The 12,829-nt window shown below is 41.4% G+C and overlaps 1 long non-coding RNA gene across 1 annotated transcript; it reads right to left on the bottom strand.

Moving 5' to 3' along the window:
- Positions 1 to 10,360: 10,360 nt before the first annotated feature.
- LOC121583232 lies at positions 10,361 to 12,060 on the bottom strand. The gene is made up of 3 exons (XR_006003467.1): positions 11,976 to 12,060; positions 11,281 to 11,570; positions 10,361 to 11,158 (listed from the first exon to the last, which is right to left on the bottom strand). It is a non-coding gene; the product is annotated as an uncharacterized LOC121583232 (long non-coding RNA).
- Positions 12,061 to 12,829: the final 769 nt, after the last annotated feature.

Genomic DNA, 12,829 nt, shown 5'->3' with positions numbered 1-12,829 from the left:
ATTTTTAATGAATTTATTTGCAAATTATGGTGGAAAATAAGTATTTGGTCAATAACAAAAGTTTCTCAATACATTGTTATATACCCTTTGTTGGCAATGACACAGGTCAAACGTTTTCTGTAAGTCTTCAAAAGGTTTTCACACACTGTTGCTGGTATTTTGGCCCATTCCTCCATGCAGATCTCCTCTAAAGCAGTGATGATTTGGGGCTGTCGCTGGGCAACATGGACTTTCAACTCCCTCCAAAGATTTTCTATGGGGTTGAGATCTGGAGACTGGCTAGGCCACTCCAGGACCTTGGAAATGCTTCTTACGAAGCCACTCCTTCGTTGCCCGGCGGTGTGTTTGGGATCGTTGTCATGCTGAAAGACCCAGCCACGTTTTCATCTTCAATGCCCTTGCTGATGGAAGGAGGTTTTCATTCAAAATCTCACGATACATGGCCCCATTCATTATTTCCTTTACACAGATCAGTCGTCCTGGTCCCTTTGCAGAAAAACAGCCCCAAAGCATGATGTTTCCACCCCCATGATTCACAGTAGGTATGGTGTTCTTTGGATGCAACTCAACATTCTTTGTCCTCCAAACACGACGAGTTGAGTTTTTACCAAAAAGTTATATTTTGGTTTCATCTGACCATATGACATTCTCCCAATCCTCTTCTGGATCATCCAAATGCACTCTAGCAAACTTCAGACGGGCCTGGACATGTACTGGCTTAAGCAGGGGAACACGTCTGGCACTGCAGGATTTGAGTCCTTGGCGTCGAGTGTGTTACTGATGGTAGGCTTTGTTACTTTGGTCCCAGCTCTCTGCAGGTCATTCACTAGGTCCCCCGTGTGGTTCTGGGATTTTTGCTCACCGTTCTTGTGATCATTTTGACCCCCACGGGGTGAGATCTTGCGTGGAGCCCCAGATCGAGGGAGATTATCAGTGGTCTTGTATGTCTTCCATTTCCTAATAATTGCTCCCACAGTTGATTTCTTCAAACCAAGCTGCTTACCTATTGCAGATTCAGTCTTCCCAGCCTGGTGCAGGTCTACAATTTTGTTTCTGGTGTCCTTTGACAGCTCTTTGGTCTTGGCCATAGTGGAGTTTGGAGTGTGACTGTTTGAGGTTGTGGACAGGTGTCTTTTATACTGATAACAAGTTCAAACAGGTGCCATTAATACAGGTAATGAGTGGAGGACAGAGGAGCCTCTTAAAGAAGAAGTTACAGGTCTGTGAGAGCCAGAAATCTTGCTTGTTTGTAGATGACCAAATAGTTATTTTCCACCATAATTTGCAAATTAATTAATTACAAATCCTACAATGTGATTTTCTGGATTTTTTTCCCCTCAATTTGTCTGTCTAGTTGATGTGTACCTATGATGAAAATTACAGGCCTCTCTCATCTTTTTAAGTGGGAGAACTTGCACAATTAGTGGCTGACTAAATACTTTTTTTCCCCACTGTATGTCTTCCATTTCCTAATAATTGCTCCCACAGTTGATTTCTTCAAACCAAGCTGCTTACCTATTGCAGATTCAGTCTTCCCAGCCTGGTGCAGGTCTACAATTTTATTTCTGGTGTCCTTTGACAGCTCTTTGGTCTTGGCCATAGTGGAGTTTGGAGTGTGACTGTTTGAGGTTGTGGACAGGTGTCTTTTATACTGATAACAAATTCAAACAGGTGCCATTAATACAGGTAACGAGTGGAGGACAGAGGAGCCTCTTAAAGAAGAAGTTACAGGTCTGTGAGAGCCAGAAATCTTGCTTGTTTGTAGGTGACCAAATACATATTTTCCACCATAATTTGCAAATAAATTCATTAAAAATCCTACAATGTGATTTTCTGGATTTTTTTCGCTCAATTTGTCTGTCATAGTTGACGTGTACCTATCATGAAAATTACAGGCCTCTCTCATCTTTTTAAGTGGGAGAACATGCACAATTGGTGGCTGACTAAATACTTTTTTTCCCCACTGTACATATACAGTGAGGGAAAAAGATATTTGATCCCCTGCTGATTTTGTACGTTTTCCCACTGAAAAAGACATGATCAGTCTATAATTTTAATGGTAGGTTTATTTGAACAGTGAGAGACAGAATAACAACAAAGAAATTCAGAAAAACGCATGGCAAAAATGTTATAAATTGATTTGTATTTTAATGAGGGAAATAAGTATTTGACCCCTCTGCAAAACATGACTTAGTACTTGGTGGTAAAACCCTTGTTGGCAATCACAGAGGTCAGACGTTTCTTGTAGTTGGTCACCAGGTTTGCACACATCTCAGGAGGGATTTTGTCCCACTCCTCTTTGCAGATCTTCTCCAAGTTATTAAGGTTTCGAGGCTGACGTTTGGCAACTCGAACATTCAGCTCCCTCCACAGATTTTCTATGGGATTAAGGTCTGGAGACTGGCTAGGCCACTCCAGGACCTTAATGTCCTTCTTCTTGAGCCACTCCTTTGTTGCCTTGGCCGTGTGTTTTGGGTCATTGTCATGCTGGAATACCCATCCACGACCCATTTTCAATGCCCTGGCTGAGGGAAGAAGGTTCTCACCCAAGAGTTGACGGTACATGGCCCCATCCATCGTCCCTTTGATGCGGTGAAGTTGTCCTGTCCCCTTAGCAGAAAAACACCCCCAAAGCATAATGTTTCCACCTGGTGGAGATGGTGTTCTTGGGGTCATAGGCAGCATTCCAGGCCGAGGGAGATTGACAGTTCTTTCGTGTTTCTTCCATTTGCGAATAATCACACCAACTGTTGTCACCTTCTCACCAAGCTGCTTGGCGATGGTCTTGTAGCCCATTCCAGCCTTGTGTAGGTCTACAATCTTGTCCCTGACATCCTTGGAGAGCTCTTTGGTCTTGGCCATGGTGGAGAGTTTGGAATCTGATTGATTGATTGCTTCTGTGGACAGGTGTCTTTTATACAGGTAACAAACTGAGATTAGGAGCACTCCCTTTAAGAGTGTGCTCCTAATCTCAGCTCGTTACCTGTATAAAAGACACCTGGGAGCCAGAAATCTTTCTGATTGAGAGGGGGTCAAATACTTATTTCCCTCATTAAAATGCAAATCAATTTATAACATTTTTGACATGGGTTTTTCTGGATTTTGTTGTTGTTATTCTGTCTCTCACTGTTCAAATAAACCTACCATTAAAATTATAGACTGATCGTTTCTTTGTCAGTGGGCAAACGTACAAAATCAGCAGGGGATCAAATACTTTTTTCCCCTCACTGTATATATACACACTATATATATATATACATATACATATATATACACACACATATATATATATATATATATATATATATATATATATCACATACACACACAGTACCAGTCAAAAGTTTGGACACACCTACTCATTCCGACCGTAAAGCATGGAGGAGGAGGTGTTATGGTGTGGGGGTGCTTTGCTGGTGACACTGTCTGTGATTTATTTAGAATTCAAGGCACACTTAACCACCATGGCTACCACAGCATTCTGCAGCGATATGCCATCCCATCTGGTTTGGGCTTAGTGGGACTATCATTTGTTTTTCAACAGGACAATGACCCAACACACCTCCAGGCTGTGTAACGGCTATTTTACAAAGAAGGAGTGATGGAGTGCTGCATCAGATGACCTGGCCTCCACAATCCCCAGACCTCAACCCAATTGAGATGGTTTGGGAGGATTCGGACGGCAGAGTGAAGTAAAAGCAGCCAACAAGTGCTCAGCATATGTAGAAACTCCTTCAAGACTGTTGGAAAAGCATTCCAGGTGAAGCTGGTTGAGAGAATGCAGAGAGTGTGCAAAGCTGTCATCAAGGCAAATGGTGGATATTTGAAGAATCTCAAATATAAAATATATTTTGTTTTGTTTAACACTTTTTTGTTTACTACATGATTCCATATGTGTTATTTCATAGTTTTGATGTCTTCACTATTATTCTACAATATATATATATTTTTTTTAATAAAGAAAAACCCTTGAATGAGTAGGTGTGTCCAAACTTTTGTCTGGTAGTGTATATTTCCTGAGCTTTCTTATATCTCCTAGATATAGGACATACACTTCAAAACCTTATTCCTTATGATACATTTTCTGACTGTCTTTTTTTGCCATTTATTAATGTGTTATTAAAGGGGTCCTACAATTCAAAATCAGATAGCTGATCCATGGTATGACCTCAAAACAATTCCATATGTCAGCTTAGAACCAACAGAGCTAAAGAGGACCACATGTCTATGGTAAATCCTTCAGAACAGGACAAGATAAGCTCACAATATAGAAATTCCTCCTATAGAACTATAATGCCAGATGGCAGCTCGATTGACCTAGGAAAAGTGTGTTATCATCTGCATAATGAAAACTTTCATTTCGATCTCAACATCCAATCATGGCAAAAGGATCAAATCCTTACATTACAAGGGCTATATTCTAAAGGTATTAGAGAAAGAGAGAGAGAGAAAATACTGCTTAACTCCAGCTGCAGTCTGGCATGGACAGACATTTACATTACATTTTAGTCATTTAGCAGACGCTCTTATCCAGAGCGACTTACAGTTTGTGCATACATAATTTTTATACCCCCAGTGGGAATCGAACCCACAACCCTGGTGTTGCAAACGCCATGCTCTACCAACTGAGCTCCATCCCCGCTGGCCATTCCCTCCCCTACCCTGGACGACGCTGGGCCAATTGTGCGCCGCCCCATGGGTCTCCCGGTCGCGGCCAGCTACGACAGAGCCTGGATTCGAACCAGGATCTCTAGTGGCACAGCTAGCACTGCGATGCAGTGCCTTAAACCACTGCGCCACTCGGGAGGCTAGGGACAAGACACTCAGGCCCAGAGTGTGCCTGCACTGAGAGTGCATTTCCTTTTGTTTTGATACACTGTTTTGATACACTGTTTAAGAGGAAAAGTGAATAATACAACAGTAAAAGCAATAAGAGAAGGGTTTCTGTGTAAAGTCCTCACCTTCCACCCCACCTCTCTGGCAGGAAGTCCTCTGGAACACTTCCAGGTTGCGTCGATGACGTGGCTGATATACACGTAGTAGTGTCGTTTGGAGAGAATCAAAGAGTAGGAGACTGGCATTGAGTTGTGAGGGCAATCATTTGACAATAACTCAACGTCAGTGGATGCTTTTCCTAGAAATCCTAGTGACTTACAGTACTGCTATGAACATGGCAGGAACAATCTGAGGTATATAATTATAGCAACATACATTTGGTATATAATCAGTAATCACTCTTAATGACTAGTGTTCGACTGGCACAATACAGAGAGAGAATCCCGAGGAAGAATTCCTTCTTCCTCTCCTCTGTCCCTCTTGCATTAACTCAATTAGAGGCAGTGGGGTGTTTGTTAAGGCATTAAGTCCATCACAGAGAGGCACTGAGGTGTCATTATAGATAATCTGCTTCCTGTTTACCAGGGGGAGATAGAGAGCCTCCTCTCAGAGCAGAGCAAAGCAGAGTAGGGAGCATGCCTACAGATCACTCACACACACACGCACACTACACGCACTCACGCACACACACACTCAGGCACTCAAGCATGGACACACACACAAACACAGGCTCTGAAAAACATTCCTTAATGTGTCACCACACTCTGCAGAGTGCTAGACAAAACACTTCTCTGAATACTGATCATTGTTCTTTGAAAGGAATACTGATCATGGTACGGTAGCAGAGAGTCTGGGGAAATACGATTCTATTACAACTATTTGAAGACTGGGAAAATAGATTTTATTCCAATGAACTATCAAAAACAGAGTTGAAAAAAATCTCCTCAATGTGTACACTAGTTCTATGGTTTAGTGGATGTCTAAAAGGGTAGCTAGCTAATGACATCACATATTGAGGATGTCTGTATTCGTGATCCCTGGTTTTTAAAGATGGCTGATTGAAGCCGAGGAGCTACAGTACTATATCACAGGTCCCCAGTAGACTACAGCTCCTCATTAGGCCTAGTACTTATTCCCAGTGACATCACATCCTGCTACCAGGCAGTGAGGCAGGCAGCAGGCCAGATGTGGATGTTTTATGTATAACCACATTAGCAGGCAGCATATGGGCCCACCTGGCCGGGGCTGGGGCTGGGGCTGGGGCTGGCTGGGGCTCTGGGCACAAAGTTCTGAGGGAAATAAACATAACATGGGGCAGAGATGGGTCTGGATCTCAACAGTTGCTGTCTCGACTCCATCTCTGATCATAGGCTGGCACAAAGGTGATGCAGCGACTGTCATGGAAAATAAAGTATTATATGGGTTCCAGAATGAAGTGTGTGAGTCCAAGAGTCCAGGGCTAAGTGAATGAGTGTAGTGGCGTAGCTAGAGTAGGAAAGAAAGAGTCTAGCAATAGTCTGTCAGTGTTACCTTATCATTTCTGATTGGCCAGAGTGGAAACTAGCTCAGCCACATCATCCCCAGTCAGTTCATTGTAGAGAACAGTAAGACTCACTGACCTCAGAGTTAATATTCCACCAGCAAGCGACAACAGGACAGGCTTAAAATGCCGCTGCACACTCCCCCGTTCCATTTGAGAGGATTACTCACGTCTTTCCGACAGCTCAGGAATCTTAATCCGCCACCTTAATGATGCCAGGTGAGGCCTGGCGGCTCTGATGCCTGGCTGGCTGCCTCGGTCTTGGCTAAAATACTCTCCCTTTCTCTCGCTCTCTCTCTCTAACCCACTTCTGTCTTCTCTCTGTCTCTCCCTCCCTCTCTCTCTCTCTCTCTCCCGCTCTCACACTCCTTCTCTCTCACACTCCTTCTCTCTCACACTCCTTCTCTCTCACACTCCTGGTGTTGTTATTGTTGTGGCGTGACGAACCTCCCTCCACCCATGACGAACCCCCCCACCCACCCCTCTCCTCCACCCAACTCCAGCCCTGCATCAGTGTTTACGCCTCAATCAATTACCCATCATAACCTGGGCGTGTGGGTATGCATTATTCATCCACCTGCCGAGAGGGAGGGAGAGAGAGAGGTCTACTGGGAACTGGATTCCTTTCCACCCCCACCTCTCCCTTCCTCCTTCTCCATCCTCCCCTCCCCTTCTCCCTCTCTCTCCAACCTCTCCCTCTATTTCCCTCTCCATCCTCCCTCTCTCCATCCTCCCCACCCTGACAGTTCACTCTGTATGACAGATTCATATTCATGAGCTATTTGGATTAAATATGCATCTATTATCACCTGTTTGGGTCTGATTAATCTCAACACTTGTAAATATTTATAATTTTTTAAAAAATCTTAGTTGTGTTGGCGCCTCACCGGCTGGTTGAAATCCCAAGCAACTCCTTATTAACATCATCTCCAGGTCAGGACTAACACAGGGAGAGATCTTTATATCAGTCCAATTGACTGAGGGTTTTTCCTAATAAAAAATACAACTTTGACAAAGATTATACTAACTACACTCACTCAGTGTTAAAAAAGATGAAAAATAAATTACACAACATACTAGTACACAATTTAAGCCATTGCAAATGCAAGCTATTACTTTTTCCACTCATACAGCAAACACAGCCCTTGGGTAAGAGGGTCAATCAATTTAAGCACAATCAATTCCCCTCATGGGCTGTTGTTGATGCATAAAGAGGCATGAGGTCACACTATTCCAAGATGGACGTCATCAACCGGACCATTTCCATTATAAACAATGAAGAAATGGCGATCGGAGTCAGACAATAATCTATCGGCTGACAGCTCTATTACTAAAAACATCCATAATACAATATTCAATAACTTATTTTTAGTCACACAATCCATACATTTCAGCATCTGCATCATAAACACTGACTGGGATGTAGGAGGCCTGCTTTGATTAATATCCTTCCTATTATCAGAGATAAAATACATTGGGATGGGATGGAAAATACAAATAGAGTCGATATCTGTATACTCATGCTTGGGCTGCTCATACAATATTTCAGAAAGATAATAATTCATAGTGGATTTCAACTGGGGAATATGTGAACATACTGACGTATCATTGTAAACAACTTAGAAATAAATTCATTGTCACTGCGTGCCGCAGGGAGATCACAGTTGGCTATTATAAGTCTCGGAAAAGACACGATGTTCCCTTTATATTCAGACTTCTTTAAAGATGTGGGCATGCTACTCCCCCTAGAGCTCAGATCATGAATGGACAGAGAGAGCTGAGATAACAAGCAATGTAGTGGACTCACCTGACTGGCTATTCTCCTTCCACCAATGAACGGAGGCCAAAGTCTGTACTTCCAGAAGGACGTAGTAAAGGTAATCAGGGTCTGTCCTTGCACGATTCCTCATTTCCTCCTGACAAAAGAATGAAACAGTGTTAGTACAGGGTTCCTGCAGCACTACTGCAGTGTTACTACAGTAATCCAAAGTAAGGCATTTCTATAGGCTGTGTAGTTGTCACTCCAACGTAAGGTCAACATGATTTAAAGTGTGTTCCCCTGCGCTGAAGGTTCAGTAAGAGAGAAAGAGAGAGAGAAAGTGATAGAGCATCGAGAGACAGTGACAATGAAAGTGAGGAGAGAAGACCCACTACATGTGATCACAAGGTGTATGTCTATGACAACATGTTTATGGACTCACCCGTCTCTCACACTCCAGTTTGTCTTTAATGGTGTCCATGAGCTTGTCTTTAGCCTCCAGCATTGTGCAGAAGCCAGAGGACCACAGAGGAACATTCACACTGACTGGAGCTGAGATGATCCCTGTAGGGGAAGGACAGGGGGTTGAAAGGTCAATGGTCACATTCTGATAAAATAATATACTGTATGTGCAAAGGGGGCAGGAAGTTCTTTGAAAGAAAGTGAGACAAAGATATTTGTTTAATTGTTGATATGCAGAAATTGTAGTTGTGGTTGTTCACTGAGGCCCAGTGTGGGCAGCATGTCTCCCATTGTAAGAGGGGTAAACCTACGGGTGGCAGAGGCTGATCTCACGGTGCCATTGTAGGGTACAGGTAGCCTAGTGGTTGGGCCAGTAACCGAATACCTGAGCCAACAAGGTGAAAAATCTGTCGATGTTCCCTTGAGCAAGGCACTTAACCCTTATTTGCTCCAGGGGCGCCATACTACTATGGCTGACCCTGTAAAACACATTTCACTGCACCTTTCTGGTGTATGTGACAATACAATATAAATAATCTCACTGTGCCAGTGTAGGGTAACAAGCCTGTAATCGCACTGTGCCAGTGTAGGGTACCGAGCCAGTAATCTCACTGTGCCAGTGTAGGGTACAGAGTGCTGTAATCTCACTGTGCCAGTGTAGGGTACAGAGTGCTGTAATCTCCTGAAAAAGCTCTGGAGACTCCTCTGGGTTCACATTCAGGAACAGCCTCTATATGTCTATTTTTATTGACTTACCCAAGTCTTTACCTGTTGATGAGGTCAGACCCTGAGTCCAGACACTTTCCTGTGAAGAGGGTGGTGAGAGCAAGCAGGAATCCTCGCATGAATTAACAACACAGAATACAACCGACAACATTATGGAGATGCTTATCGTATAGGAGAAATAAAGAAACACTGTGCAATGACTCCATCTATTAGTCAAAAGAATGAATATTTTGATTATTTGCTTTTCAACTTCTGATAAATTAATTAAACAAGCAAATAGTGTGAAGGCCTAAAGCAGCTTTACCCTGTTGATCAAATCATGTGAGCGTGTACAATCAAATATGCTTTTGTAAATGCCAAATGAGGTGTAGGCTCTCGAATACAACCCCTATACCATGATAAACAAATTGCTGCACCACCTATGCAGTAGCTGTGCGTGGGTGAAATCATAAAATCACTGGGGAAGCCACGCCCCCCCATTAACCTGTTAATTCATATGCCTTGCAACCGTGATATATACAGTGCATTCGGAAAATATTCAGACCCCTTGACTTTTTCCATATTTTGTTACATTACAGCCATATTCTAAAATTTATACAATTATTTGTTTTCCTCAATCTACACACAATATCCCAGAATGACAAAGCGAAAACAGGTTTTTTGAAATTTGTGCAAATATATTAAAAATAAAAAACTGAAATACCTTATTTACATAAGTATACATCCACAGGTACACCTCCAATTGACTCAAATTATGTCAATTAGCCTATCAGAAGCTTCTAAAGCCATGACATCATTTTCTGGAATTTTCCAAGCCGTTTAAAGGCACAGTCAACTTAGTGTATGTAAACTTCTGACCCACTGGAATTGTGATACAGTGAATTATAAGTGGAATAATATGTCTGTAAACAATTGTTTGAAAAATTACTTGTGTCATGCACAAAGTAGATGTCCTAACCGACTTGCCAAAACTATAGTTTGTTAACAAGAAATTTGTGGAGTGGTTGAAAAGCGAGTTTTAATGACTCCAACCTAAGTGTATGTAAACTTCTGACTTCAACTGCCCAAATGAGCCTTGTAAAGACAAAATAGAAACATGACTTGCAAATTACAACAAGCCCTATAAACAGGGCCACTGAAAACATTGTAACAGAAACTAGTCTAAGACAGCAACGTTGACGGTGCAAAAAAACACTTGTCCGGTTTAATGACGCAGCTTTAATTGAAAGTTGGGGAACAAAGAATATCTGGTTTATTTAGATGTTTCTTTCTATGCGTTCTAGTATTAATGAAGGACTTTGGCACCAGTAGAACATTAACTATCTCTTTGAGCTACAGTTGGCAGAAGGGCACCTTTCCATTGATTCCCCTCCAGTTCAAATCATGGTAGATTATGTGTGCCATGATCCTCCACACACTCTTTCACATCACAGCCACTTTTCAATCCCAAATAGTCAATCTGTAACCACAGACAACAGAAAAGTGACCATAACATATGGATATTGGATGTCAATATTAAGTAATTCACCTAATTTTAATAGCCTATTGGCTGCTGAAAAACTAGTAACAGTTTTTTTTCCAATATCAAAAACACTATCTTAGTTTTGGATAACTAAGGCTCCATACAGATCTGGATATTGGTTATGTCTCTGCTAATAATATCACAAACTTTTAAAGCATAATTATAATGGCTGACTAGGTCAGGAGATGGAAATGCAAAAAGAGATCATCTTTTGCCGAAACTCTCTGCTGGCCTTCAGCTCCCCATCAAGATGTTCCATAGCATTGACGTTTCTGTGGGCTGTATGTTGGGTAATGGAGGGGAGCAGGTCCAACTGTCAGAAGGAGGGTCAACAGGGAAATGGCATACAACATTATTATGACATGCCCTACTAAAACAGTTATGTTTGTGATACTAAGATTTTTAACAACAAAAAAGTAAAGAGGGAGACTTTACCTTAAAAATGGCAAGTGGCAGAAACTCTTCCCACCTTCTCATCTATATGTAACGTCAGCTTCATGCTAATGTTTGCCAAGCTAACACACATTATTTAGCTAGGTAACTAGCTAGCTAACTATAATAAAACACTAGCCAAGCACACATATCTCTACATAGCACTGTTACTAGACAGCTACAAACATAAAACGTTTATCAAATAGTGTTAGCTATAGTTAGCTAGCTACAGTACTCGCCATTTAATAACTAGCGTCCTCAGTAGTGGCCCCTTGACAGCTAACTCACACAACCTAAAAGAAAAATGAGAACTAGCTAGTGAGTGAGTGAGTTGCTATCTACTAGCTAATACACCTGCTCATTTTACTTGGGCAGCTAATGACATTTTAACTTAGCTAGTTATCACAAAGAACAAGTTCCTCGATTTAGCTCACAAATATTAGTCAAATAACCGGACAGCAAATCATTTCAGTTGACAGCCTTCTTGCTATAAGTCTGATATAAATCTAGCTAGCTGACGTTTTTGGCTAGCTAGGTAGTTGGCAGAAATTGCTAGCTAGCTAAGCTTTGCCAGGTTACCTTGCCTACACTACATTTTTCACGGTCCAATTGCAGTTTCATAAGGAAAATATATTATTGATAGCTAGCTAGCTAGCTAAGCTATATAAAGGTCAGGTAGGGAAAAATTGCTAATTTACCGATTTCATGAAGTTAGCTAGCTATTGGATTCACCCGATCCAACAAACTAGCTAGCTAGCAATGCTGCTGCAAATTGGTAACTGATCCCTGGGGTCTACTCTCGAAATAGCAGGGGTCTTGTAGTTTAATTGGTTGTTCATATCATATGACTAGGGGTTGGCGCCAAGAGTTGGATGTATTCACTTTGGAATAATCTAACAGAGTAAAATATTTGGTACACCCAAAAAAATCTAAATGGTTCTAAATAGTGGAAGTTCTTTGCTTTAAAGATAGTTAAACCCTATTTGATGTTTTTAAAACGTATATTAAAACCATGCTTAAGGTTATGAATGGAACCGTATGGCTATATAAAGAACCCTTTCTTTAGGTTCTAAATAACCATTAAATAGGTTAAACTTTATATAGCACTAAAAAAGGAGGTTAATTGCAATCCATTGTCAAGTCAAGTACGTTTATTGTCATATGCAAGAACTAGAGTATTACCTTACAATGAAATGCTTACTTGCATGTAGGTCAACAACAGCAAGTACAAAATATACTAATACACAATCTAAAAGATGAATAACAATGGACCAAAGGGTACCGAGAATGTGCAGGCAGTTAAAATAAATGAAATAAAACAGTGAAATTGATATGTACAGTAGAAGTCGGAAGTTTACATACACTTAGGTTGGATTCATTAAAACTCGTTTTTCAACTACTCCACACATTTCTTGTTAACAAACTATAGTTTTGGCAAGTCAGTTAGGACATCTACTTTGAGCATGACACAAGAAATGTTTCCAACAATTGTTTACAGACAGATTATTTCACTTATAATTCACTGTATCACAATTCCAGTGGGTCAGAAGTT

This window comes from Coregonus clupeaformis, chromosome 15 (assembly GCF_020615455.1).
Source record: "Coregonus clupeaformis isolate EN_2021a chromosome 15, ASM2061545v1, whole genome shotgun sequence".
NCBI classification, from domain to species: domain Eukaryota; kingdom Metazoa; phylum Chordata; class Actinopteri; order Salmoniformes; family Salmonidae; genus Coregonus; species Coregonus clupeaformis.
The sequence above is the reverse complement of the archived record's forward strand: the minus strand, read 5'-3'. Positions and strand labels throughout refer to the sequence as shown.